Source organism: Lissotriton vulgaris, chromosome 6, assembly GCF_964263255.1.
Source record: "Lissotriton vulgaris chromosome 6, aLisVul1.2, whole genome shotgun sequence".
In the NCBI taxonomy this organism is placed as follows: domain Eukaryota; kingdom Metazoa; phylum Chordata; class Amphibia; order Caudata; family Salamandridae; genus Lissotriton; species Lissotriton vulgaris.
The window spans coordinates 1804988826-1805015651 of NC_141694.1; the positions used below are offsets into that span (position 1 = coordinate 1804988826).

Below are 26826 nucleotides of genomic sequence, written 5' to 3' on the forward strand. Positions count from 1 at the left end.
GCTGACTAGAGCACCACAAGAAAGTGGAGAGCAAAAAAGAAGCAAGCAGAGGTAAATAATTGTGTACTGAAATAAATTAAGTAAAGTAAAAATAAAGGAAGACTAAAACATTTCTCAGATCATAAGGAAATGGAGAAAATAAGGAACTGTTGGTAAGAAATAAATCTAACAAACTGAAAGTAAAGTGAGGAATCATTCCTCTTTCCAAATAAGTAACATTTATTGTGACAAAGCAAGTATTAAATTTAGTGCTTTAAAAGTAAGGTATAACTAATAAACCTGTACACATGCCCTGAAATATGTCTTACATACGTTATCAGAGTGGAAATCGAGTCAGAGGATTGCACTTAATCTAACTTATTTTCCATAATATTCATTTAAATTATGCATTTAGGAAATTGAATGCTTGCACTCTTCATTTCAAGATGGCGGATCTATTACTCTGATCATATGCAGGACTGGAATTGGTAAGCCTTGTAATAAAATAAATAATATAACTGATCCGGAGAAACAAGCGCCTGCCATCTCTGAATGGCAGCTGAAAGTGAACAAAGATTTCACTGTACCTTGCATTGTTATTTCCATGGATTCATAGAGAATTTCCTATGAGAATTTCTGCTCCATTCAACTTTTCAGGGACATAAAGTTGGTTGGTGATGGAAATGGCAGAAATTGTATGTGGTTTTAGTAAATCCACCCTCCACCAGGGATTGTGTTCATAGTTTGTATGGGTGCAGGATCCATGTGAAAATTCGGGGTCCTGATTTCCATCTATTGCGTTGATTGCATAGGCCATGTAACCTATGTGACTCCATTCTCCGCTAATAATACTTGACTGGGTGGCTCGACCACCCAGGGCCACATTCTCACCTGAAAGAAGACAGAACATGTGGTGAGACCCAGCTGTGGTTGCTTCAATACAATCTCCATTCCTAAAACATATATATGCCATAACGTATTTACTATTTATAACTTAGAACAGTAGTGGCTTTTGAAAAATAGTGTGCCTACGTTAAAGATACAATGCCATCATAAATGTAGTAAACAATCAACATTCAGGTCTAGGCGGTGATTGTATCCAAGCATTCTGATAGACACATTAAAGGTACATTTTTATTTTTGAATTAGCTTAGTCCAATTCAAATGAACTGTACTTGATCATTGTTAAATAATATCATAAAAGTACATTGCAGCAGTAAATTAAAAAAACATTCTCATAGGTGGCCTACAGTAATCAGTTCAATTCAACGTCTATAAAAAGTTATAAAAAAGAGGGTACAACATTCTTTTAGAATTTCAGTTTGTGTGTACAAAGTCTACCCGATCTGGTATGAAGTCAAATACAATAAACAATTTAAATTTTTCAGAGAAAGTTATGTTCCCAGATACTTTCTTTTTTTTATACAGGCCCAAAGAAATAGAGCTAGCGAGTAGCCCACTAGATGTTCAGGAAATTTTTTAAAGAAAAATTGTGCAACCCTGCATTGTTTAACTTGTAGCTCTTTAAAATAGGTACAATGTATTTTTCCTTTCCTTATGATAGTAACCACAGAAAAACAAAAAAGAGGTTCTTTTTGGGGAGAGATTGTGTCGCAGGGGCAATTGGCCAAATTTGAATGGTTAAATGATTTTGATGGAAACCCTAACATTAGTGGTATCAAGTTGAACCGAAACTGCAAAATTATGAATTTATGTTGCGGTATTGAGACCTCCTCTAAGTAGGGATATCCAACTTATACGAGAGATAAAAGCGGTTGGTAAGCCAGAGTTGACTGCTTCCTGTAGTTGTTTTCCCTGCAAATGTATCGAGCCTTCCACATTAAGGTATCCACCAATCTTCACTTTGACATTAGCCTGCAGGCAATTGGATCCATAAACAGATCTTTCAACCCCAGGACAGTCAATTCTTGCTCGACATAATGTAACCATCGAATTCCCTTGTAGTTTTCCAATCTAAGGCAATCTTTTATTATACTCTAAGTTAGGGGAACAGTGTTCCTACGCCAGATGGAAAACCACAAGAGCAGAGGGGCGAGTCTAATTGAGCCTTTAATGTGAGGCAAACTCAACTCCAAATGGAGTACATGATTAGATGTTGACTGCGGAAGAGAAACCAGGGATTTAAAAAACGTGTCCTCAATGATTTGAAGTGTTTCAGTATATGCCGAGCCCCAAACGCACGCTCCATAAGTGACCGCGGTCTTCATTTTCACATGATAGATATGCTGATCAGCTGCTAGAGGTTTCATGCCATCCTAGAGTTAGCACAGTCATAACTATGCTGATATCCAGAAGGTACCATGACCATTCACAAAAAACTTTTACTTGTTTCTCCCAATTCAATAACTTTGCATACCACACGTCACTTTTACCTGCATCACCTCTAAATGGTCTCAAATAAAAGCACACAGAGCTCTATTCAAATTGGGCATGCTGTTTGACTGCTTCATTAGCACAACTACTCAACATGGATGTCATACCCTCTCCTGGGCATTTTAAGGCCGGGTCCTAACAGATTCACTTCTGTCCCTCAGTGATAGAGTCCTACTTTCACCATTGAGCTATCTATCCCTTCTTCAGGTGGGACAGCACAGTCCGTCTTCATTGAAAGGTCAGAGATATCACTGTATTTTGGGCTTTTTGTGCAACATAATGTATCCAGCTTCCTTAGCATGTCCAAACCCCCATTGTAAACGAGGGACCTGTGCACTCTTCTATTCTACTGTGAGGTACTTTGCTCAGCCAGATCTGTGCCTCAGAAATCTGTGATGTCTTTATTCATTTTGAAAACCTTTATTTCGGTCATTGGGACCATAAAAGTATACACAAATCAACAAAATAACAAACATACATGAGCAACTCATACAATTCTGTACAACACTCTATACAAGGATACAATTACTAATTATAACTCACAGTACTGGGTTTTACCGGGTAAGTTGGGTGGGCGATGGGGAGGAGATGAAAGTGGGCATAAGTGGGAAACAGTTATTTCAGTTAATGTTGGTGCACTCGGCAGACAGTCAAGAAATAACAGAAATATTTCAATAAATAACTTAGGCTATTTACAATAAAATCACATTCATCATAAATACTTGTATATACAGAAGCAATTAAAAAATCTGTATCTCAGAAAACTAATCTCATGCTAGTCACATTATATTAATGTTGGTGCTGATATGCGATTTACAATAATTTTTCCTCTTTGATGAAGCCCCATCTCCTTCGCCACATTGTGTTTAAATAGCGTGAAACAGCATATACAATGGGTTTGGATGTGTCATATTTTAGGACTCGAAATGCCTCCCTGCAATGCTTGAACCCCAGATTCCGGCAAAGTTGTACTAGCCAATAGCGCCTCGCTTTTTGGTAACCTGGGCAAAAAAATAAAACATGCAGTTCTGTTTCCTCTTGTGTGTTGCATGCTGGACACCCCTCCTCATTCTGCCCAGCCCATTTATTGGTAAAAGCACGTACAGGTAAAGAGCTATGTCTAAACTGGACATATAGTTTCCTTGCCACCTGTGGAAGGATATCATCCATAAAGGTTTCAAGTTCATAGTTATCCTTCACTGTAAGGAACTGAGATGTGAGGGTGCCCAGTTTAGGGTTTGAGTACATGGTCTGGAGCTTTTCGGTGTGATAGGTCCTTGGTAGTAAAGCTCGAGGAACCGAGGGGCTAGTAGCCCCTGGAGTACTCTACAAGGTTGGTTTGCCGAGCTTTTCACACTCGTGCTTCACATGTGCAAACCAAGGGACCTTTTTCAGCAAACCCGGGTAGGATAGAAGCTCATTTGTTTCTGCCTGGTATGATACTAGTTCGGGAGTCGCCCAGAGTCTTCGCCAAAAGGTTAGAGGTCTTAAAGCGACCTCGTCTTCGATTGGCGAAATGCCATGTTCTAGTCGCAAGGTGATTAGCGGGACACCCGCTGGAAGACTCATAATTTGTCTTAGGAAACTGTTCTCCACTACAGTTAGCGGAGTGAACAAACAGTGTCCCCAGAGTTTCGCCCCATACAGTGTGGCTCTCCGAGCTTGCACCCTGAACATTTCAATCGCGGGGCCAATGGGTTTAGATGGTGATTCTCTTGCCAATTTGGCTATGCTCCTAGCAATCTGGGATAACTTAAGCTTAGCTTTGGCTATTTGGGCCGCCCACTGCATATCTTCTTTAAGACTGATGCCCAGATACTCAAAGACCGACACCCTTTCCAAAACCATCCCATTCAGTTGTGGATTGGGCCGTGTTGCCTTAGGGGGATTAACAATCATGAATTTAGTTTTAGTGGTGTTAATCGCCAAACCTCTAGAGTTGCAGAATAAAGAAAAGCTATCCAATAACCTCTGGATACCCATCGGTGTCTTGGATAATAGGAGGGTATTGTCAGCAAACATCAATGCTGCCACCTTAATGTTTGCTAAATTTGGGACATCATTGTTTGCGACCTCAGCCAGTAGTGGGATAAGTGTGTTGAAAAAGAGGCAAAACAGGGTTGGTGCGAGCACACAGCCCTGTCTGACGCCTCTGCCAACTGGGAGCCTGATGGTTAGTTCTCCTCCCCTTCCACATCTAACTTGGGCATAGGTGGCGTCATGCAGCTTGATTAGCAGATCAAGTAGAAAGGAAGGGATCCCCATATCTCTTAAGACCCCCCAAAGTTTGGGTCTGGGCACGAGGTCAAAAGCAGTTTTCAGGTCCACGAATTTCAAATAGAGGCGCCACCCTCCATTGATACCATCTTCCAAGTAATTAGTTGGAATCTAAATACTTGCTCCACTGTGGAGGTGTTCTTCCTGAATCCTGCTTGATAGGGGCTAATGATGTCATTTTCTTCCAGCCAGCCCTGGGTCCATTCTAATATTACCCGAGCAAACAGTTTTTGCGTGACGTCGATCAAACTGATCGGTCTCTAGTTTGCGGAGTGTAATGGGGAGCCCTTTTTAAATATTGGGACAAATTCAGCCCCGGCCCAGGTGTTAGGAATGGGCATGCCATTCATGATGGCATTGAATAGCACCAACAAATAAGGGCCCCAAATAGACGGTTCTTCCCGGAACAAATCCCCGGGAAGTTTGTCTAAGCCAGGTGCTTTTCCGGCTGGTAATTTTTCTATCGCTACAATAACCTCGCGTAATGTTATCCCTTCATAAACCTCATTTGCCTGTCTAGTAACTAGTACTGGTTGATCTTCTGCACAAACAGTTTGTAAACACAGTATGCCCCTGGGTTCTATTTGATGATCCTGTTCTGGATCGATTGCAAACAGAGCTGTGAAATGCTCAGTCCACACTTCAGCTGGTAAATTAGGTTCGCCCATGGTACCCGCTCTTACTTTTGCCCAGAATGTTTCCATGTTCCGAGTCAGTAGGGCGGTTTTAATATTCAACCATTTGTTTTCTTCCCAGGGCAGTTTTGCACTAGAGACAACTTATTTGTACTGAGCCCGCCTGATGTTTGTTAGGGACTTATTTTCCACTTTGATAGCCGCTAGCAACTCTGTCTTGGCCTTGCGACACTCATCATTATTCCACATTGTGGTGAAATTCTGTTTTTTTGGGGCGACTATTCGGATTTAAAATGTTAGCTAAATTATCTATGAGCTGGTTATGGAGTGTTGCAACCAAGTGTGTATGGGCTGAATTAATCCCATCAATCATAGAGGTGCCAAGTTCCTGCAGTATTGGAATGACCAATTCATACAGTGTTTTTAACTTCTCTGGTGACTGTTTCATTGTCCCCCACTTTATTCTTCTCCTGTTGTTGGTGAGAATTAACCTGCCGTCAATGGGGGTCTTACTAGCAGGCAATATACCTGAATCTGGAACCCTATAGGATAATATCAAAGCTTTGTGGTCACTGTCAACATGTGAGATGACCTCAAAGTCCATGACCCTATGCCAGGAACTACACTTGACAATAATATAGTCTATTTGGGAGGCCTGGTCGTTTCTATTGAATGTGGGCTTACTCGGCCTATCCGAGGGAGTGCGGCCATCACAGGCCCACAGGCAGTGGGTCAAAAAGATGGCAATGATTTGTAAAACTAGGGGAGACCAAGATTTAACATGGCAAGTTTGAGGATCAGGTATAGCCCACTGTAGGTCCTCCTCATTGGTGATAACATCATGCGAGCCTGAAAGGGGTTCGAAGTGGCAATTTAGATCTCCCCCCACTATCAGTCCTGAATTAGGCAGCAGCTTCTGGATGAAGAGGTTTAACTCCTCAAGAGTTTTTGATTCCTGGGCCAGGGTTACAGGCCGGGAATAGATAATATTAATTTCGAGTCTCAGTTTAGATGGAAAAGTAAGCATTACCAATTGGATATCTTGGGAGTAGCTGTTCAGGGTAGTCAGATAACAGCCCACATGAGAGGCTACCCAAATGGATAATCCTCCCGATTGCCTTCCCCTCCCCCTTGTGATAGCTGGTATGTTAAAAGTAACAAAGCCTACCCTTGCAAAGTCCTCTCTTGCCCATGTCTCCTCGAACAGGCACACATCAAACTGGTCAATGAACAAACTCAATCAGGAGAAGAGAGCTTGCCCTTGATTCCAGCCAGATTCCAGGATAAGATCTTGAGGTCTCCACCAGGACTAGATGTTCCATCCAATGGTCTAGGGGCGATTTCAGATATCGTTTGGGAATTAAGATACTTTATGGTGTCAATAGGAAGATTAGTGAAGGTAGTTAGTAAAATCTCCATTGGGAGGGAGGAAGATTGACATGCCACAGCCCCAGCCCTAGGAGTCAACCAGTCACATGACCCTGATTCTGGTTTCAAGACAACCGAAGATGACCCCTGATGGTTCCCCAAACTTTTTGACACATTCCCTTCCTGGTTTTCCTTAATGCTCTTGCGATAACCCATAACTTCTATAGTTGATGGTCAATCAACATCTTCCAAGGGACCATAGCGATTGTTTACTGGCAGGTCATAAAACAGCGGCCTGTTGATAAAATGCCTATGGGTCAGATGTTGTCCCTCCACCCTCTGGTTAGTATGGCCTAAGAGAGTCCTTGGCCTCTCCTGATTGGCACAGTTGTAATAAAAATGATCAAGAGAGCGCATTCTCACTCCTGTATGGGTCTCAGCAGAAGCACTTCTATTGTTGAATAGGGAGCTTACCATCTGGGGTTTTTTTAAATTAACAATCACACAATCGCCAGCAATTCTTTTTTGTTGGGTCCCACCCAATCCACTCCCCGTACCATCAAAATTTCCCCTGCCCTCTCATAGGGAAAGTGCCTGTGTGATGCTAGCCAAAACAAGCTCTTGTTCCTAAGTTCCAGCTGTGACTCCCTCTGTGAAGCATTTAAGGGAGGGACCCCAGTTAGAACAACTACATAAGGTAATGATTGTGGGGGGAGGTTTATAGTTGCCAAAACAGCATCACTCTTATCCCCTATCTCTTTATTCCTTACATCCTGATCCTCCATTGTGCTTGCAGGTTTGGGGTGGGGGGGGGGGGGGCAGGCCGATGGATGACTCCTCTCTATCACAGCAAGAGCTGGTCTCTGTGAGATATTTATAAACCTGTCATGCTCGAGCTGTGTAGCCCGGGGCTGTGGAATGTTGCTAGGGCCTTGCATTAAGACTGTTGGTTGGTCCTCCCGCTTTGGTCCATTCATTTTATCAAGAGTGGTGGATTGCATCTGCCTCGTTGTTAGCATGTATGTCAATAATTTCAATTGCTCAATTAATGTTGCAACCTCTTGCCTAATCAGATCGCCAAGTTGGGACAGGAGGTCAACTATTAGTGACTGTGCCCAAGCTGGGTACTTAGTTGCAGTAGTCGGATAATAGGAGGTTCAATTATGAGATCCCGGCCAGTGGGAACTTTCTCTCTTGAATCACACCCTGTTCTTGCCTTTTTATTTGTAGTCGCCCTCCCAGCTTACTGTTTATGCTTCCCCTATTGCGTGTGACCATATCCTTATTTGGCGGTAATGTTAAATCCAAATCGGGGTCCACATGCTTTGGGGGTGACATTATCTCAACTTCAGGGGATATCAGAGTACCAGACAAATTAGTTTTGCTAGGTAGATCTAAATTGTGCATACAAAGGTCCGGGGTGATTGAGAACCGCGTTTCAGTCTGTTGAATTTCAGAGGTGACAACACCTTGAGCCCTTTGCAACATTTTGTCAAATGATGTCACCGGCGGTGGCGTTGCAATAACGGTTTGACCCCGAACTGCATTTTTCTTCGGAATACAAGTAGATTTCCCCATTTTGGGGCTTTAATTATTTATAGGAATCACCCCTTGACCTAGTTGCTAAGCAAATACAGTTCAAATTTGTGATACAGTTCAGTAAACACAATCACTAGTCTCAGCAATTTGGGTCACCTCAACTATAAATCCCCGGGGGTAGATAACTCCATGCCCATCAATACTTAAATCAAAAGATAACCACACACTCTATGATGATAACTGCAAAATGTAGGTTAGTTTCAAGTCCCCGAGAAAAGAATGACTACTTGCTGTTTAGGTGACCAGTCCAGCAATAACTTCCAGAAGGATAGTCTTTACTTGAATGATGTCTAGTAAGGAAGCCAGTGGGGGTGGCCCTGACCTGCCTCTTCCTGTCACTGACAGGCGCGGGACGTGCCCGCCCCGGGTAGCGCACGGCCACTCCCGCGCGCGTCCCGTGCTGCGGGTGCCCTGCAGGGATTTTTTTGCACCTCCTGGGGCGGATGGATGACACCTTCAAAACAGAATTCCTTGTCATCACTCCGCCTAATCACACCCACAAGATCGACCACTGGCTGAAACGTCTCAGGCCTTCAACTGCACTCCCCACATTACCGATGCTGCAATATCCTTTGGAATCACACTTACTAAGCACTTGAACATGCAGAATTACATTAGCAATTTAAGCAAGGGTGCTACACACCAGATGAACACACTAAGGAACCTAAAAACATTCCTTCTACAGGAGGACTTCAAGATGGCGGTTCAAGCTCTGGTACTGCCTAGGCTAGACTATGGTAGCCCATGCTCCATGCAGGCTATGGTAGCCTGCATGATCCACAAAGCCCTACATCTCAAGACTCCCACTTATCTGACTCAAAAAATAAAACTATCTGGAGGTTGCAGAAAGTCAAGAAGTGGAAGTTCATTGCTCCTAAAACCACAGATCTTCTGCAAAAGGAGAACGAGTCCCAAAGCCTTCTTTGGTGGTGCCCCAAAGATGTGGAACTCTCTTCCACCTGAAGTCTGATGAATTTCCTCCACTGCTACCTTCAAAAAGGAAGTTAAAAAATCCTAATGTCTAGGTTTTTACCATAACACGCCCCTTGCCCCACTGCTTATTGAATGCCCCCTGTTTGACTACTAGATTGAATCCCAGCATTCGCCTGCCAAGCTCATTTATGTATCGAACATTATCAAATATTTCTCATCATGGCCTATATCCGCCCTACCTTATTTGTGACACACTCATATCTTGTTGTTTAATGCATATTCATGTAATACCTATCCTAATTGTAAAGCGCTCTGATACCCGCCTTGGTCATGTTCGCGCTATATAAAACTTTCAAATCAAATAAAACCGAATTTCTGAGATATTTAAGTTCTGCCCGACTCTAAAAGAGTTTAATTTAGTGGCGAGGGTACTCCATTGCCGTTGCAACAGAGTACCCTCTCTGCTGAACCCTAGATCAGGCCCTTTATCTTTTTTACTTCACTCTCTGAGATCCATCTCATGCGTCCTTGAATCAAATCATGTCTTGTTTACTAACTCTGTGTCTGATAACGTTTTCTAGTTGTGAGGCCATGTTTTAACAGTGCCCTTCAGAAGGTGGGCACCCAAAATATGAATATGTCTCTTTACATCGTGGATTTTACTCTGCGATGCAAACACAACACGGTGTCACAACGCACTACCATTACAACACAAGTCATTACAAGGACTTGTGCTAGATGGCGCGCTGGATTCTGAAATAGTATGATTTACTATTCCAGCTGAAGTGTGTGCAACTCTACGGAAAGTTTTGGAATCGTAAATCATACTAATTCCTTATCCAGAGCACCATCTAGCGCAAGTTCTTGTAACAACTTGCGTTGTGATGGTAGTGTGTTGTGACAATGTGGTAGTTGTAACAACCGGGCTGTGTTTGCATCACGGAGTAAAATCCATGATGTAAATGGTGTTTCCCCCAAAATATCGACTTAGGAATCTCGATGGCACCAAGTGTTGCATACACAATACTGAAGGACAATATCTTGAAAGGTAAGAAAGTATAAATTTTCTATAGGTAACTCCACATATATGTACCATATTGATATATATATATATATATATATATATATATATATATACATATATATATATATATATATATATATATATATTACCTACTGGCGGTCGCCAGTAGGTATATATAGTTAGGATTTTTTCCCTATGGGATTTTTGAAAATTCTATGTCTAATACCTTTGGTGTTTGTGGACGGAATTGGCTGGAATTTTCAGGAAAATGGCACAATTTGTTTCTGAGCAGCCCCTGAAAATTTGGGGGGTGTTCGTCAAGGGGGGGCCGAGAAAAAAGGGGGGTCCCAAAACGCGTTTTTCCCATGTTAATTTCCATAGGGCGGTTGGCCTCACTTTTAGCTCGAACGGCTGAATGGATTTGTTTGAAACTTGGCAAAATTGTAGGGACTGTTAGCCCGATGTGCCTTTGCTAGGTCTCAATATATGTGCTCCAGTGGATTTTGAGAAATTAACGTTCAAAAAAATATATATATCTGTGACAGCGCTCCGGGTAGTGCTCCGGTTCGCGTACTTTTTGCGTAACGGAACTTTGCGAAGCGAAGCTGATTGGCTCTCCGGTGTCTGTCAACATTCTAAACAGTCCGGAGCGGCCGCCATCTTGTCTCTCGGTAGGATCGAGAGACAAGAGGAGCCCAAAACGAAGGGGGAAATGGCCATAAGGGGGTATAGTAGATCCTCCCTGACCCCCTAGGTTTGAAGAGGAGGTTTTAAAAGGGCCCCGCGGGGCAAAAAAAATAAATTATTTTTTTATTTTTTTGCGTGGGAAGCTCCCGGTTCGCGCACCGGAAAGCGGTCCGGGGAGCGTACTATGAGGAAAAAAGAATGATTGACTTTTAACTTATTGTATGTTTATTGGTTGTTTGTTTTGTTGTTTTTTTTAAATTTATTTATTTTGGTTGTACTTCATGAATTAGATATAACAATGAATAATGTCTCAAACAATTTTTAATTATTAAATAAAAAGTTATTGGTCAGAATTTTCATAGTTCAATAAAACTTCCAGCATTACTTCATCTGGAATCTCTTCAAACATGCATGTTTCTATGTCTTGTAAGCATTCAATAAATTGTTCATCAAAAGACTGATACATAAAATCTTCATCTAAAAATTCTTCATTTAAAATCTCTTCAGATGTAATGTCGAAGGAAACATTGATATTTTCGTGCTCCCGTTCCATTTTTTTGCTGTAAATTGCATAAAAAAATAATTATATTAGAAGAGTTAGGGCACTGTTGGGTTTAAGTTCAGACAGGTAGTTCTGTTTTTTTAACAGTGAAGTTAAAGTAAGTAAATTCTTAATTATAGCAGAGAAGTGTAAGTCAATCAATAAATATAACAGAGGAGCCTATCTGTAGCTATAACTATAGCAGGGGGACAGTAAATAATTATCAAAAAACGTTTTTACAAATTAATTTAAAGTGCCCCTTACAAATTATCAATTTACTTTACAGAGAGGTGAAAATGTTCTTGAAATGTAGTTCAGGAAGTAGTAGTGAAAATGGCTGTGTTTCCCTCTCTTTCTTTATATATATTCAGGTACATAACCAATCAAATGTCAGGTAAAAAAAATTGAAAATGAAAGTAACATTTTCATTGGTTGTCAATTCCAACACTTCAGATGTGTTTTGTGAAGTAATTTACCTCAGGGTATTTAGAGAGGTCTACAGGCTAAATGGCTAAATGTAATTCCAAACAAATTTATGAAAATGGTATGGATTGGTATGTAGTATGAGCTAATCTATATTTGGTGAAAGTGTTTCCAGTCGTTTTTCTGTAAATTACTTTCCCACCTTTTTTAATGGAGCGCTTCCCGGGGAGCGTCCCGGTTCGCAAACCAGCAGCGTTACGGGAGTCCACCATTTTGTGTTTCAGTCGAATTAAGATACAAGATGGAGGGCAAATAATGTTCAGAATGGGTAGAAGGGGGCACGGTAGACGTATCTTGACCCCCTAGGTTTTCTGAGGGTGGCTGAGGAGGCCCATATGTGCGGGTAAAAAAACATTTTTTTTACAAATTTCGCGCGGTTAGCTTCTGGTTCGCGCACCGGGTAGCGCTTTGTTGAAAATTAGTGAAAAAAGTTAGAGTAAAATAATAATTGTGAGTGATCAGATGTAGGGTAGCTCTGAGAAGAGCTTTTGGGTTTATGGTACATTTAGGTACTTATAAGTAGGTACCAATGCACAGTCTTAAATTCAAAATGAAAATTCTGTTGCCCTCATCTGAGAAGTGAACTCCATCTCCTCTGTAGATATCTTGCATGCAGTATCGCAAGTTATTGTTGTACATGGAGCCCATTCCATGGTCTCTCATGTAAGCTGAAACAGATTTGTTTACATGCTTCCTCGACTTCTCAATTTGTGGACAAAATTGGTTCGACCACCTCCATTTCTGTCTTTGGCATATATTTGAATATACCAAGGCAGTTTGAGGTAAAAGTGCCATTAATTGCTCAAAGGTGTCCTTTAAAAGCATTTCCAGACCTACCCACTCACACACGCAACGCCACTCACACACGCCACTCATCCACGCAACGCCACTAATCCACGCAACGCTACTCATCCACGCAACGCCAATCATCCACGCAATGCCAATCATTCACGCAATGCCACTCATCCACGCAACGCCACTCATCCATTTGCAAAACCAAAAGGACAAACTCTTCTATTGTGTGACCTATTGCATTTTCAATGCTTGATTCTTTCACTTCCTTATCGATTTTGTTTTCCACAATTATATCCTCTTCCATCTTTTCTTCGGTAAATAAATCTATTAAACAGCATCTCTGGTTTAGTCCCTATAGCTGTCTTTCTTTTAACATTACTCTCTGTTTACTTCCAATGTACTTACTCCTTTATTTTTTTTAAAAAAACTTTGGGGTTAGCTCCCGGTTCGCGTACCGGCGAGCGAACCGGAAAGCGAACTAAAAAAAAACAGCTTGCCAGAGTGTTACACTTTCTAGCAATTTTTTTATAAAGGGGAGGTAGTTCTGAAAAGAACTTTTTTTTAAATGTTTTTGTTGTTTTATATTTTTTTTTTTCTTTTTTGAACATTATTTGTTTTTTTTGTATTTTTTGAACAATTTTATGTTTTTTTTGTTTTTTTTGAAAGGGAAAGAACAAAAAACAGGTATTGAAAAGGTCTCAACAAGAGCAAAAAAAAAAATTATTTCTTGTGGCGTTTAGGGCATTGGTGTTTCTCAAATGCTAAATTAACTAATTTAACACTCATATTCGCACATGAAAATAAGGCGCCACAATATAAGCAAACAATTTTCATATGTACAAAATTTTTCTGAATGTTTGGCACTGTATCTCGTTCTTCTGCAACCGACAGAGATATTTCTGCTGATGTCCTGGCCACAGAAGTTGGAGGGTTATCTTGCAGGTCACGCATCTCTGCCCGGCTATAATTCAGAGGATGCCACCTCTGCATGTGACGATGCATAGTGTGGTTCCCATAACTATATTTCTTTTCAGTGCCTCTAGATAATTCATCGTTACAAATTAGGCACGTTGCATAGCGTGCATTAACTTTTTTCTTTCCTGCTGGAATTGAAAAAAACTGCTAAATAAAACTAGTTTTTTTTTTAGATACCCGGGGCAACTCTTTTAAAAATTGTGGTGCCTGTTCTTCTTCTTCTTCATCCTCTTCCTCCTCTGGGTTTGCCAGGAACTGTGGAGGTGGTCCTCTCTTTTGAGGAGGTGGTGGTGGTGTCGGTGGTGGGGATCCAGCAGCTGAAGCAACTAGTAAAGCCATTTTCCAAAATAGGTCATCCTTTCTCAAAGTTGAAAGTCAGAGTGAGAAAAAAGGCGGGGGCTTTCATCATTTGGGAAAGAAAATAGTTCTAAACCAATGAAAAGTCTTATTTTTAGGTCACATGACCTAGTCTTACATCATTAGGAAACCAAAAGTGAAATGAACCAATGAAAAGTTTTATGAACAAGTCACATGACCTGTTCCGCTTACGTTACGCGCTGCGCGCCACGCGCCGCGCTCCGGTTCGCTTCCGGAAAGCTGCGTTTCGCGCCTCGTTCGCGGTCCGGAGCACTTCCGGGTGCGCTAACGCGGCGCGTCATAAGACGCATTATGCGGCAACGTGATATGTCGCGCTTCCGCGACGCGTCACGATGTTGATTTCTAACGCGGCAGTTACGCAAACGGAACGTTTACCGGTTAGCGGACCGGGTCGCGGCATCAAATTGAGCTAACGGAAAGCTTCACGGTTCGCGAACCGGGAGCGAAAAAAAAAAAAAAAAAAAATTCATTATAAACATATAAAATATATTTTTGGATTTAAAGAAAAATACATTTTACAGCTACAGATATTAGCTTTTAAAAAACCAATGAAATTCACTGAAAAAACCATAGGTTATAGACCATATATAGTTAGGAATTAGCATTTGCAAAACCATATTTTACTCACACAAAACCATTGAAATTCGCATATATAGTTAGATGCACTAACTATATATCGCGCACCCGCAATCTACTGCTGATCATGTCACATATTACATCATTCATGACATGGTCAGTGACATCACTGATGACATCACTGATGACATCTCAAATGACATCACTGATCACATCACTGATGACATCTCAAATGACATCACTGATCACATCACTGATGACATCATTCATGTGATAATACGATGAACCTCTTCAGACTCTAATAAAACCTTAGATACACTCAGTGTAGCCAGACAGTCACAGACTGTCACTCATCCATGGAGTTACTCACACACCTAGTCAGTCATGCAAAGAATCAATCACACCTCCATTTCCTCATCTAAACAGTTATACACACCTTACTTATTCAAACATATACTAACACATATTTACTCTCTTATACAATCCCTGATACAAGTTTACAATGATCCATACAGCCACTCACACATTCACTGGCTCTTATGCACAGTTATTTATATATGTCAACTCTCACATGTGCTGTGTTTTACATATCTACTTACTTGGACATGTAGCACTGAGATATCCATTCACTCACCAATACACTCATGCACACAGTCAACTGCCCATACAGATGTTTCCACATGCACTTTTAAACCCATACATCTAGTGAATCCACCGCTCACACATCTATGCACAGAGTCACACACCTCACAGCCACCCACACACACACTCACTCTCTCAAACAAATACTTGGGCAACCTATCATTAACCAATATACATAATCATAAAGCAAATGATCAACATAAGCAGCAGTTTACACAACAACAGACATAATGATGCACAAATTAAGACAGTTTAGTCACTAACCCATGCACTCAGTGAGGCATATTTAATCATTCTCTCAGTAGGTGTCATGCACCTACTAAATCCTTCATCCAGAGACTTATACATCCACTCATTCTTCAATATGTAAGACATATTTTGACTTTTCATAAACATGCAGTCACTGGATGTTGTCATCAGTGATGTCATCAGTGATGTCATTTGAGATGTCATCAGTGATGTCATCAGTGATGTCATCAGTGATGTCACTGACCATGTCATGAATGATGTAATATGTGACATGATCAGCAGTAGATTGCGGGTGCGCGATATATAGTTAGTGCATCTAACTATATATGCGAATTTCAATGGTTTTGTGTGAGTAAAATATGGTTTTGCAAATGCTAATTCCTAACTATATATGGTCTATAATAGGCGTGGGCGGAAAATCCGTTCCGCTCGCGGATTTTGCGGATTTTCGGGAAATCCGCAATCCGCGAGATTTGCGAATTTCCCGCAAAATCCGCAAATCCGCGAGCAGCGGATTTTGCTCGCACTGCTCGCACTGTTAGCGTGAGTTCGCGCCCCGCGAATAAGTGCGAAATTGCAGAAATACGATCTTGGCAAAACTGAAAGTAACTACTTACCAGGTTCAAAAGTTCAGGCACATCATTAGTAGCCATTTCCTGTAGGGCTTCCTGAGGGGCCCCTCCAGAGTTCAGTTGCCAGTTGAAACTATTATGTGACCCTGCTCTGAACCTCAGAATAGTTACACATATGCCACAAAGGTCCTGAATTACAGCTAAGGGAGACAAGCAGGAGCCAGGCTGGAAGTTAAAATCCATTAATCAGCCCCTAATTCATTATTGTCAGTTGGGGCAGGGCAGGTGTTGTAACTAATTTTGCAACAATGAAAGCACTTAGCAAGTGCAAAAGATCACTAATCAGGGCGCACTAAGGAAGCAGGTGCCAGCTAAAAAAATATTCTGTGACACATTAATCAGCCCCAAATTAATTCAGGTCACTTGAGGCAGGGAAGGTGTGCTTTGCTTTGCCGAAAATAATGTACACTGGACAACCAGAGGGTGTAGTGATGAAACAGAGGGTGGCATGGGTGGGCCAGAGGGTGGCATGAGTAGTCAGAGAGTGGCAGTGGTGACAGAGAGTGGCAGTGATGAAGAAGAGTGTCCCAAACAGGCTGGACACGTAGAAACAACAAGTTCGCAAAACTTGCGACCCGACAGGTAAGTTCGCAAATTGCGAAATTGTAAAAACCCTCGCGAACTGGCAGAAACACGGGCGAACACAAAAAAAAAAAAAATCCGCAAATTCGCGGGAATTCGCGGATTTTGCGGATTGCGAATCCGCAAATCCGCAAAATTCGCGGATTGCCAATCCGCAAAATCCGCTCATGCTTAGTCTATAACCTATGTTTTTTTCAGTGAATATATATATATATACATATATATATATATATATATATATATATATATATATATGAAAACAATACCCTTTTCCTCGAAAAAGGGAAACGAGCCGCAACCTCAGCAGTGAGGAAAATTATTTATTTCATTTTGTTACAGGCATTCCTGACGCGTTTCAGTGAGCATTGACCTTTTTCAAAGGATTGAGCCTGATGTATTGAGTGTCACAGGCTTCCACAAACCATCAGTTTTGTTTAAAAAGTTCCGCCCTCTTCATTGTTCCTGGGCTCCCTCAGTGGGTCGACATGCCATCTCTACTCGCAAGTCCGATGTTCTTTTTGAGTCCATTTCCTCTAATGGTGTTCAGTGTCTTGTGGGACCTGTGATGTAGATAGCGGTCGTGTTTTCCATTTTGAGGTTTGCTGGGACTTTTGGTTTCCTGTTGCACGATTTTTACAGGTGTTTTTAATTTGAGTGAAAGTTCTTTTTCTTTTTTCTATCTCACAGCTGACTCCGTAGCATTACCTCCTTTGCAAGGCTGCTTGGACACCATCCCGAAGCCAGTCTTTGGTGTCACCTGCTAAGCCCTTTTCGTTGGCACGAGTCATCAAGAAAGGTTCATTTGCGGGCAGCAGTGGTGCACTGTGCTGGTGGTGCGATCCTCATGGCTGAACCACGCCGTAATTATGAAAACAATACCCTTCTCCTCGAAAAAGGGAAACAAGCCGCAACCTCAGCAGTGAGGAAAATTATTTATTTCATTTTGTTACAGGCATTCCTGACGCGTTTCAGTCAGCATTGACTTTTTTCAAAGGATTGAGCCTGATGTATTGCATGTAACAGGGTTCCACAAACCTTCAGTTTTGTTTAAAAAGTCCCGCCCTCTTCATTGTTCCTGGGCTCCCTCAGTGGGTCGACATGCCATCTCTACTCGCAAGTCCGATGTTCTTTTTGAGTCCATTTCCTCTAATGGTGTTCAGTTTGGGAATTACTTCCTTTAAAGACAGAGTGTCTTGTGGGACCTGTGATGTAGATAGCGGTCGTGTTTTCCATTTTGAGGTTTGCTGGGACTTGTGGTTTCCTGTTGCACGATTCCTACAGGTGTTTTTAATTTGAGTGAAAGTTCTTTTTCTTTTTTCTATCTCACAGCTGACTCCGTAGCATTACCTCCTTTGCAAGGCTGCTTGGACACCATCCCGAAGCCAGTCTTTGGTGTCACCTGCTATGCCCTTTTCGTTGGCACGAGTCATCAAGAAAGGTTCATTTGCGGGCAGCAGTGGTGCACTGTGCTGGTGGTATCTTTAAGGTCTATAGATATGGAGTTAGGAATAGTTAATCTATACCTCCTCCATAACCACTTACCTTATTTTGTCCCTCAATATTCCATACAGGATATTAATGTATCTTGATATTCCTAGCCTCAATATTCCGTAGTGCAATACTTTCAGAACCCAGTATTATTTTGGAACACTTTAGTTTTTATTCCCACAAACAAGCCTCTGTTGAAACTATAGACCGATATGTTGCCGCTCTCAGGATTCTAGCAAGTACAAGCAAATTTGAGAGTGCTGTGAATCCATATTTTAGGGACCGGATGATATTGAATTGTTACGTAAAAAAGTACAGGAGCATTTATTATGCGGCACAAACCCTTATTTGGAACAAACGATAAAAATTGCTAAAGGCATAGAACATTCCTTAAAATCAGTCAACATTTTAGAAAATGCAGGTCTACCTGACAAGTCTGACAGCGTGAATTTTGGTTTAGTTAAAAAATTAGTTACCCCCGAAACTGGAGGGTTTTTGGCTCGGGGGAGGTGTGGGTCGAGTTACCATTTAAGTAACAATGTAAAATGTCCTGCTCAGGGAAATAGGTGTAGTAAGTGCAATAAGGTGGGATATTTTGCAAAAGTATGTGCGGTAGCACGAATGTAGATTATGTTACAGAGAAGGAGCAACAGGATTTAAGTGAGTTTGAGCGTAATGATTTTGCAGGTATTTCTACTACCACTATTTTGACTCTGGGTATTAATTTGGATGCAGGAGATATTGCTAGCAAGAATGGACCATACTGTGATGTGAGGATAGGGGAGGTTTGTGTGAATATTATGTTGGACTCTGGTTCACCAGTAACTATGTTGTCAGAAATGACTTTCCATGCTTTATGGAAGGATAGATGTGCCCGATATTAGCACAATTGCGTATGGTGACACTGAGATAGAAACGTTAGGTTTTTTTGAAGAATGTTTGTGTTTTCAGGACAGGGTTATTAGTGCCAAAGTGTATGTGGCGGTAAAAGGTAAAGATATTCTCGGATGGATTGATCAAGGAAAGTTATCTATAATTTTAAGACCAGGTACAAAAGTTCCTATTGTGTTGATTGATAAAGTAGACCATGATGTGAGTGACGCAATTGATGTGGATGCTATTTAAAAAAAATACCCACAGGTTTTGAAGACAAGTTTGGAGAAGTGATAGGATTTGAGCATGAAATCATTTTTAAAATAGAATGCTACACCATGGTGCACAAAGTACTTGAAGTACCTTTGACGGTTAGGGAGGAGTTAAAGAAAGATTTGGATCAGTTATGTATTATTGAACCTGTGAATTCATCTGTGAGTGCTGTGGAATGGAATGGAATGGAAGCAGATTTATAAAGCGCATGGTTACCCGGAGGCATCCCAGCGCTATGGAACCAAAGATACTGGGGGGGAAAAACTAAGTTAGGGGACCTGTGGGAATAGGAAGGTTTTGAGAAGCTTCTGAAACTGCAGATAGCAGGGTTCAGCTCGCATCTTCAATGGTAATGAGTTCCACAGAGTCGCTGCATTAACGGAGAATTGACGGCCTCCAGTTCGCGACCTCTTCACTCTGGGAATTTTGGCTAAACATTCACAATCCGAGCGGAGAGTCCTGTTAGCCTTATAGGGGGGCACTAAGCTTTTCAAAATAGGAGGACCCTTATCCTGCAGAGATTTATGGGCAATACACAGAGATTTAAACTTTATCCTCTCCCGGATTGGCTGCCTATGGAGAGATCTAAGGGCCGGTCTCGCAGAGGACCTTGCCGATGTACCTGTGAGCAGCCTAGCTGCAGAATTTTGAATCTGTTGAAGTTTGTTGATTGTAGCTTCTGGGGCGCCCAAGTAAAGGGCGTTACTATAATCCAGCCTAGACAGGATCAGTCCTTGAATTAGAAGCTTCCTTGAGTGAAAAGGAAGAAGTGGAAGGACCTTCCTGGCTGAACAAAGTAGGCCAAAGCAGATGCCAGCCTTTTTTTGGCTTGAATTCTGAATGAGAGGTCCTGTTCAAGCCAAACCCCTAAGCTCTTAATTTCGTTTCTTTGGAGGGGGAGAGCCCCCATACAGGCAGGCCTAATGGAATTGGGTAGGGATGAAAGCCTAGGCCCTAAAAGCATAAGCTCGGTTTTGGAGCCATTTAGTTTAAGCGAGGACTTGCTCATCCAGGCGTAAATTTCGGACAGACAGGAATGAAGGTTTCCGGAGCACTGGTCCAGTTGAGTAAGCGAGACGACTAGTTGGGTGTCGTCCGCATAGCTGACTATTTTAATCCCGAATGGAGCAACCACGTCTCCCAGTGGGGGCATGTACACGTTGAACAAAGTAGGGCTCAACGAGGAGCCCTGCTGTACCCCACACTGGAGAGGGATTAAGTTGGACCGTGCATTACCTTCCCATACCTGAAAGGTCTGATTATTTAGGAAGGGTGTTAACCAAGCCAGGGCAGTAATTGAGATTCCAATATCGAACAGGCGCTGAATTAAGACACAGTGGTTGACTGTGTCGAAAGCTGCACTTAGATCCAGGAGGATCACTATTGCTGATCCTCCTGAGTCCAAGATGCACCTCGCCTCCTCAATGACTGATGTAAGGGCCGTGTCTGTTCCCTGGCCAGGACGAAAGCCTGTTTGAGAGCTACGTAGTAACTCATTGGATTCCAGAAAGGAGGAAAGTTGTTGGTTGACCGTTTTCTCTGCAATCTTGCTGAGTCCCGGCAATAATGAAATAGGCCTGAAGTTGGCCAACTCTGTGGGATCCAACTGAGGCTTTTTTAGTAGAGCTTTTACAATAGCCCCCTTCCAACTCGGAGGGACAATACCTTGACACAGAGAGGCATTAATTAAGTAAGTGGCCAGGGGGGAAATGGTGGAAGTGATACGTTTGAGAATGTACATAGGTGCAGGGTCACTGGGAGAACCACTTCTCATAGTTGCCAGGACTTTTTGAAATTCCTCCCCGGAAAGTGGAGCAAAGGAGTCCAGCTGAGGGCAAGATGCATAGGGCTTGCTACAGGGATCTAATAAGCCGTCAGATTGTGGCAAAGTTTTTAAAATATTTTGAATTTTGGAAGCAAAAAAGTCTGCAAGCTGATTGCATTTGGCCCCTGAGATATCCGGAACTGGGAGAGGGTCGGGAACCTTCAATAGCTCCTTTACTATCTGGAATGTCTCTCTAGAGGAGTTGGAGAAAGTTCTAATTCTTTCATCTAAAAATGCAGTCTTGGCATTCTTGAGAGAGACTTTATAGGCCCTAATCGCTAAGCGATAGGTTTCTTTTTTATGATCTTTTCTCCAGGCACGCTCTATTTTTTTGCATTCTTTCCTTTTGACTCTAAGTTCAGGGGTGTACCAAGGAGATTTGACAACTCTACTCTTCTTATCGACTCTTTTCCTAGGCAGGACTATGTCAAGTGAGCTGTCCAACCAGCTCCTGAAATTTTTGTCGGCTACCACAGGGTCAGGGTCATGTAATGAGCAGTCTGTTCCAGTCTATACGTCCAGTTCTCGAGGGGGAGCTTGGACCAAGCTCTTTTCAAAGTGCGAGAAGCCGGGGTTCGAAGAGTATCATTCCCGACTTGCCAGGAGAAAGGGACCAGAAAATGACCGGACCAGGGGAGGGGTACTGGGGACCTGGACTCCAACGACGAAATGTTGGAAAAGATGGGGTCCAAAAGGTGTCCTTTGTTATGTGTGGCATCTTTGTTAATAAGTCCCAGATCGTAAGATTTGAGATCGAGCTGGAGTTCAGTCGCAACTTTGTCATGGGGGTCATTAAGATGTAGGTTTAGATCTCCCAACACGACAAAGTTGGACGCAGTGGAAGCAGAGACAATCACTATTTCCAGCAGCAAGCTGAGAAAGTGCTGTGGTCATAGTGAAAAGGAAAAATAGCAGTATGTGTTTATGTGTGGATTTGTGTGCATTAAATATGAACATTATCGTGGATTGTCACCCATTACCTAAAATCCATGAGGTTTTAGTGACATTGTGTGGAACGACGTTTTTACTAATATTGATTTAAAGTCTGTGTCCCATCAGGTCAGATTGAAGACAGACTCACAAATGCTTACCACATTCATTACACAATTTGAGACATTTAAATATCTACGTTTACCATTTGGTTTAGCATCCTCTGATAGTGTTTTGCAGAAACGGATGTTTTGTCTATTTAAAGATTTACGAGGGGTGCAAGCCTTCCAGGACGATATTCTAATTCATGCTAAAACCATTGAATAAAACAATTGTATTTTAAAGAAAGTTTAATCCATCCTTTGTAAAAATGGTATGACAGTTTCAAAAGAAAATGTAGATTTTTAACAAAATATCTGGATTATGTGGGGCATTGTATAATAGCGGGGGTGTTAAGGCCAAAGACAATCTTATCAAAGCTTTGACAGAAAGACCATGCCTGCAAAATAAGGATGAGTTCAAGTCATTTATTGGGTTGAGTGATTACTATGTGAGGCTTGTGAGTTGTTACACTATTTTTATGGAACCTTTGATGAAACTTTTGTGTGGGAGGAAGAACAAAGTCATGTCTTTGAGGTAATTAAATGAACACTTGCTAATGTACCAGCGTTAAAGACTTTTGAAAGTGGTGCAACTTGTACCGTATCTGCTGATGCTAGTGCAGTGGGACTTGGTACTGTCTTTTGTCAAAGAGTTGGTGCAGAAGAACATACTATATATAGTGTTTGCATCTAGAATTTTATCGGATGCGGAGAAAGATACAGCACAATAGAGAAGGAAGTTTTAGCACGTTCGCAGGCTGTTGATAAGTATAAAACATATCTTTTGGGTACCAAGTTTATTTTGTTTAGTGACCATAAAGTATTGAGATACCTCTGGAATGACAAGGGATGGTCTGCAGCTTCTTCTAGGCTTATGTTGACATCAGGTACATTCCGAGAGGTAATAATGCTAGGGCGGATTGTTTATCACGGTTGCCCTTTGCAAGTGAGATGGAGGAATCCATTACTTTGAGTTCAGAATGTTTTGTTGCCAGACTTGATGTAGCAGAGGTTTGTCAAGGAACTGTTACTGAGGAGGAGTGGAACAAGGGTGTTGCAGAAGATGCTTGTCTTTTGAAGGTGATTGATTTGTTAACAAAGAGTGTCCAGCACTTAAGCATGTGCTAGGGGAATTACACTGCTATGGACAGATAGCATTCCAACTTACAGTTGAATCTGGCATTTTGTTAAGAACAGGCATGTATGTTCCTCCAAGTAGCATTAAATGCAAGATCATTGGTGTAGCTCATTCCAGACATTTAGGATCTACATTTACCATTTTGGTAGCTTTACGTGGACAAGCAAATAATAAGGCTTAATCTTGAGCAAGTAATAACATGTTCAAGAGTTTGAAACATATGTTCTTCTTCTTTATAATAAGGTAAGAAAGTAAAGTACCAAGAAAGACCTTTTCTATAATGAGGGTGATGGTTTCTGTCGAATTTCTTCTTTATCATGGACACCTGACTTCTCATATCTACACATTTGATCTCTTGCATTTCAGTGACTATTTCACTTGAAATTACCTTCAGTTGTTTTATCCTCCTACCACATCTTTCTACATTTTTGGGAAGCGGTTTATTACTGATTGGTCTTTATACCAAAGGTTTTTCTTGGTACTTTACTTTCTTACATTGTAATTGTAATTGTAATTGTAACGGTATTTGTAGAGCGCGATTGCTGCCCGTGGGCGTCCAATTATAATTGTAACACAATAGTTACTGGGTATATGTATATTTTCTGTTGTAGCCCTGAGGAATGGAGACTGATCTCAGAACATCAGTATGAAGACTGACGAAAAAGTTAACTAATGGGAGTTTGGGGGGCACAATTCTACAAATTCACGAAGCTAGAGAGGGGGGGGAAATTTGAAAATGAGAAAGAAAAGAAAAAGACTTATGACACTTTTTGTTAGTACATATAATGAAATCTGCTTTAGGAGGGGGGAGGGGGTGGAGAGGGGGGTGAGAGCGACACAGGGTGTGTCACCACACGTGCTGCCTCACTATCGGCAGCATTCACTGGGGGTTGGTTCTTCCCCGGCTGGGGTGAGAGCCAGGGGGGGGGAGGGGGAGGGACTGTTTCTCCGCAAGATAGGGGCAAGGGGAGTTAGGGGGGGCACTTCAGTAAAATTTGTAAAATTTGTGTGCAGGAAGACAAGGGGAAACTATTTGATAAAGTTCGCAACCTATTGTTTTTTTGTGGTATTATTGTTTACTCTTAGAGACTTAAAAGGGGCGCAGTATATCAACTAACAGTCAAATACATTTAATTAAATGTCTAGCTTGGAACGTGGCAGGACTTAATAGTAAAAACAAAAGATCCTTAGTATCAGAGGAATTGAAATTGCATAAACCCCATTTTTGCTTATTATCAGAAACCCATATCATATGGAAAGATAGGAAAATTTTAAATCAATTGGGGTATGAGGTTTTGGTTTGTTCCACTTTTGAGAACTCTACAAGAGGAGTTGCCATTCTTAAGGACAAACGACTCAGGGCAGATGTACTTCAAACTGCCCATGACAAGGATGGCAGATGGGCCATAGCACAAGTTAATTACGCTAATACTAAGTATGTTCTATGCGCAGTCTACGGCCCAAATGTAGATGATCCAAAACACTTTGATCAACTAAATGTGAAACTTTTGGGCTGGGAGGGGGAAATCATTATAATGGGGGATTTTAATTGCATTATGGACTACAAAATCGACACCACTAAGCCGAATGCTCATCAAAGGATGCACAAAACTAGATCGTCCATAATAGATATATGTCGGACACATAATATCAAAGATGCTTGGAGATACTTGCACCCATCAGTGCCTGGCTTTACATACTATTCTGCACCCCACAAGACGTGCACTAGAATAGATCTGGCTTTAATTAGCAATAAATTATTACAGGCCGGCTCTATGATTCTTACTCCCCGGATAACATCTGATCACAATGCACTTATAATAACATTTGATACACGAAGCATGCGGACACCACCCAGGCCCTTTTCTTTTCCAAGACACTTACTTTCAGACTCTAACTTTGTGACGCAACTCAAAACTCATCTCAACGAATTTATAACCATTAATAGAAACTCAACTGGGTGCTGCATGGTATGGGACTCTTGCAAGGCAAGTATTAGAGGGTTCACTCAAGCCTATGTTTTTAGGCAAAACACAGAACAGAAGCAACATAAGCTCACATTACTAGATAGTATAACCAAACTGGAAGATTTACTTGTCAAAGCACTACAGCATAATCCCGCAGCAGTTATGGAAATCAACCTAAAACTTAATACATTGAAAATGAACATCAAAACTAACTTTATCAGGAAAAACAGTGCTAGGATCCACACATTTAAAATAGCTCAATATGAGGGTGGAGACAAAATTGGTAAAATCCTATCCTATAAAGTAGCAGAAGACAGAGCAGATACTTTAATCTCTAAAATCCGAGGACAAGGGAACAAAATATATAATCAGCCACAAGACATACTTAATCAATTCGCTGAATACTACCAAAACTTATACACCCCAGAAAATCCCGCCGATACAGAATTAATCGAGAAATATGTTGAAGAATATCCAATGAGCACAGGGAACCTTTTAGGCTTGGGTGTACTCTCTAATGCCATATCACTGAATGAACTACAACAGGCAATCAACTCGCTACCAACAGGGAAAGCGGCAGGAGAGGACACAATACCTCTAGAACTATATAAAATCTGTGGCCTAGAATTAGAACAGTTATTATTGGAATTAATACAATCGATCGGACCGAACGGGGTGGCTCCTAAATCCTGGAACAGGACAAAAATAATCTTTTTTTTAAAGAAAGGGAAACCTAAGGAAGAGAGAGGGTCATACCGACCCATCTCTCTGATAAATACTGATGCAAAAATATTTGCTAAAATCATGGCAAACAGATTAGCCCCATTTATGCCCAAAATCGTCAACCTACAACAACACAGTTTTATTTCTGGGCGAGATACAACTGCGCACGTTAACATGGGTATCACTGCGTTTGACATCGCGGAGGTTAAGTCCATCCCACTCGGCATGATACTATTAGACGCCAAAAAGGCTTTTGACCGAGTGGGATGGACTTATCTCTGGTGTGCACTTTCTAAAATGGGACTCGGGGGAAACTTTTTGAAGGGTATAAAGGCACTTTACGATAAACCCACTGCTTGCTTCAGCTATGGGGGCTTGACATCATCAGAATTTCCTATTATGCGTGGGACTCGGCAAGGTTGTCCTCTCTCTCCTCTTTTATTTGCCCTTTCACTCGAACCTTTCTTACTTGCCCTCCACTTTCAAAATTTGATTATTCCATTTAGCTTCAGTTCACAAGAGTTGAAAATGACAGCTTACGCTGACGACATTGCCGTATATACTACGGACATTGCCAAAGCACTAAAAGGAATTTACTCCGAGGCTGAGAAATTCGGGAAGGTGTCAGGCTACAAGCTTATCACTCAGAAGACGCAAGTCTTGTCGAATTATTCCCCAACTGACCCTATACCTGAGATCTGCACAGAGGCCACATACCTAGGGGTTAAACTAACAGCCAGACTACAAAACATCAATAAT

General features: G+C 41.6%; 1 long non-coding RNA gene across 1 annotated transcript in view; it reads right to left on the minus strand.

The window, feature by feature from the left end:
• Positions 1-566: 566 nt before the first annotated feature.
• LOC147709542 (uncharacterized) overlaps positions 567-26826 on the minus strand; it is a 49223-nt gene continuing 22963 nt past the window's right edge. The window contains exon 3 of the long non-coding RNA XR_015296704.1: positions 567-870. This is a non-coding gene — a long non-coding RNA (uncharacterized LOC147709542). The remainder of the gene's footprint in view (positions 871-26826) is intronic.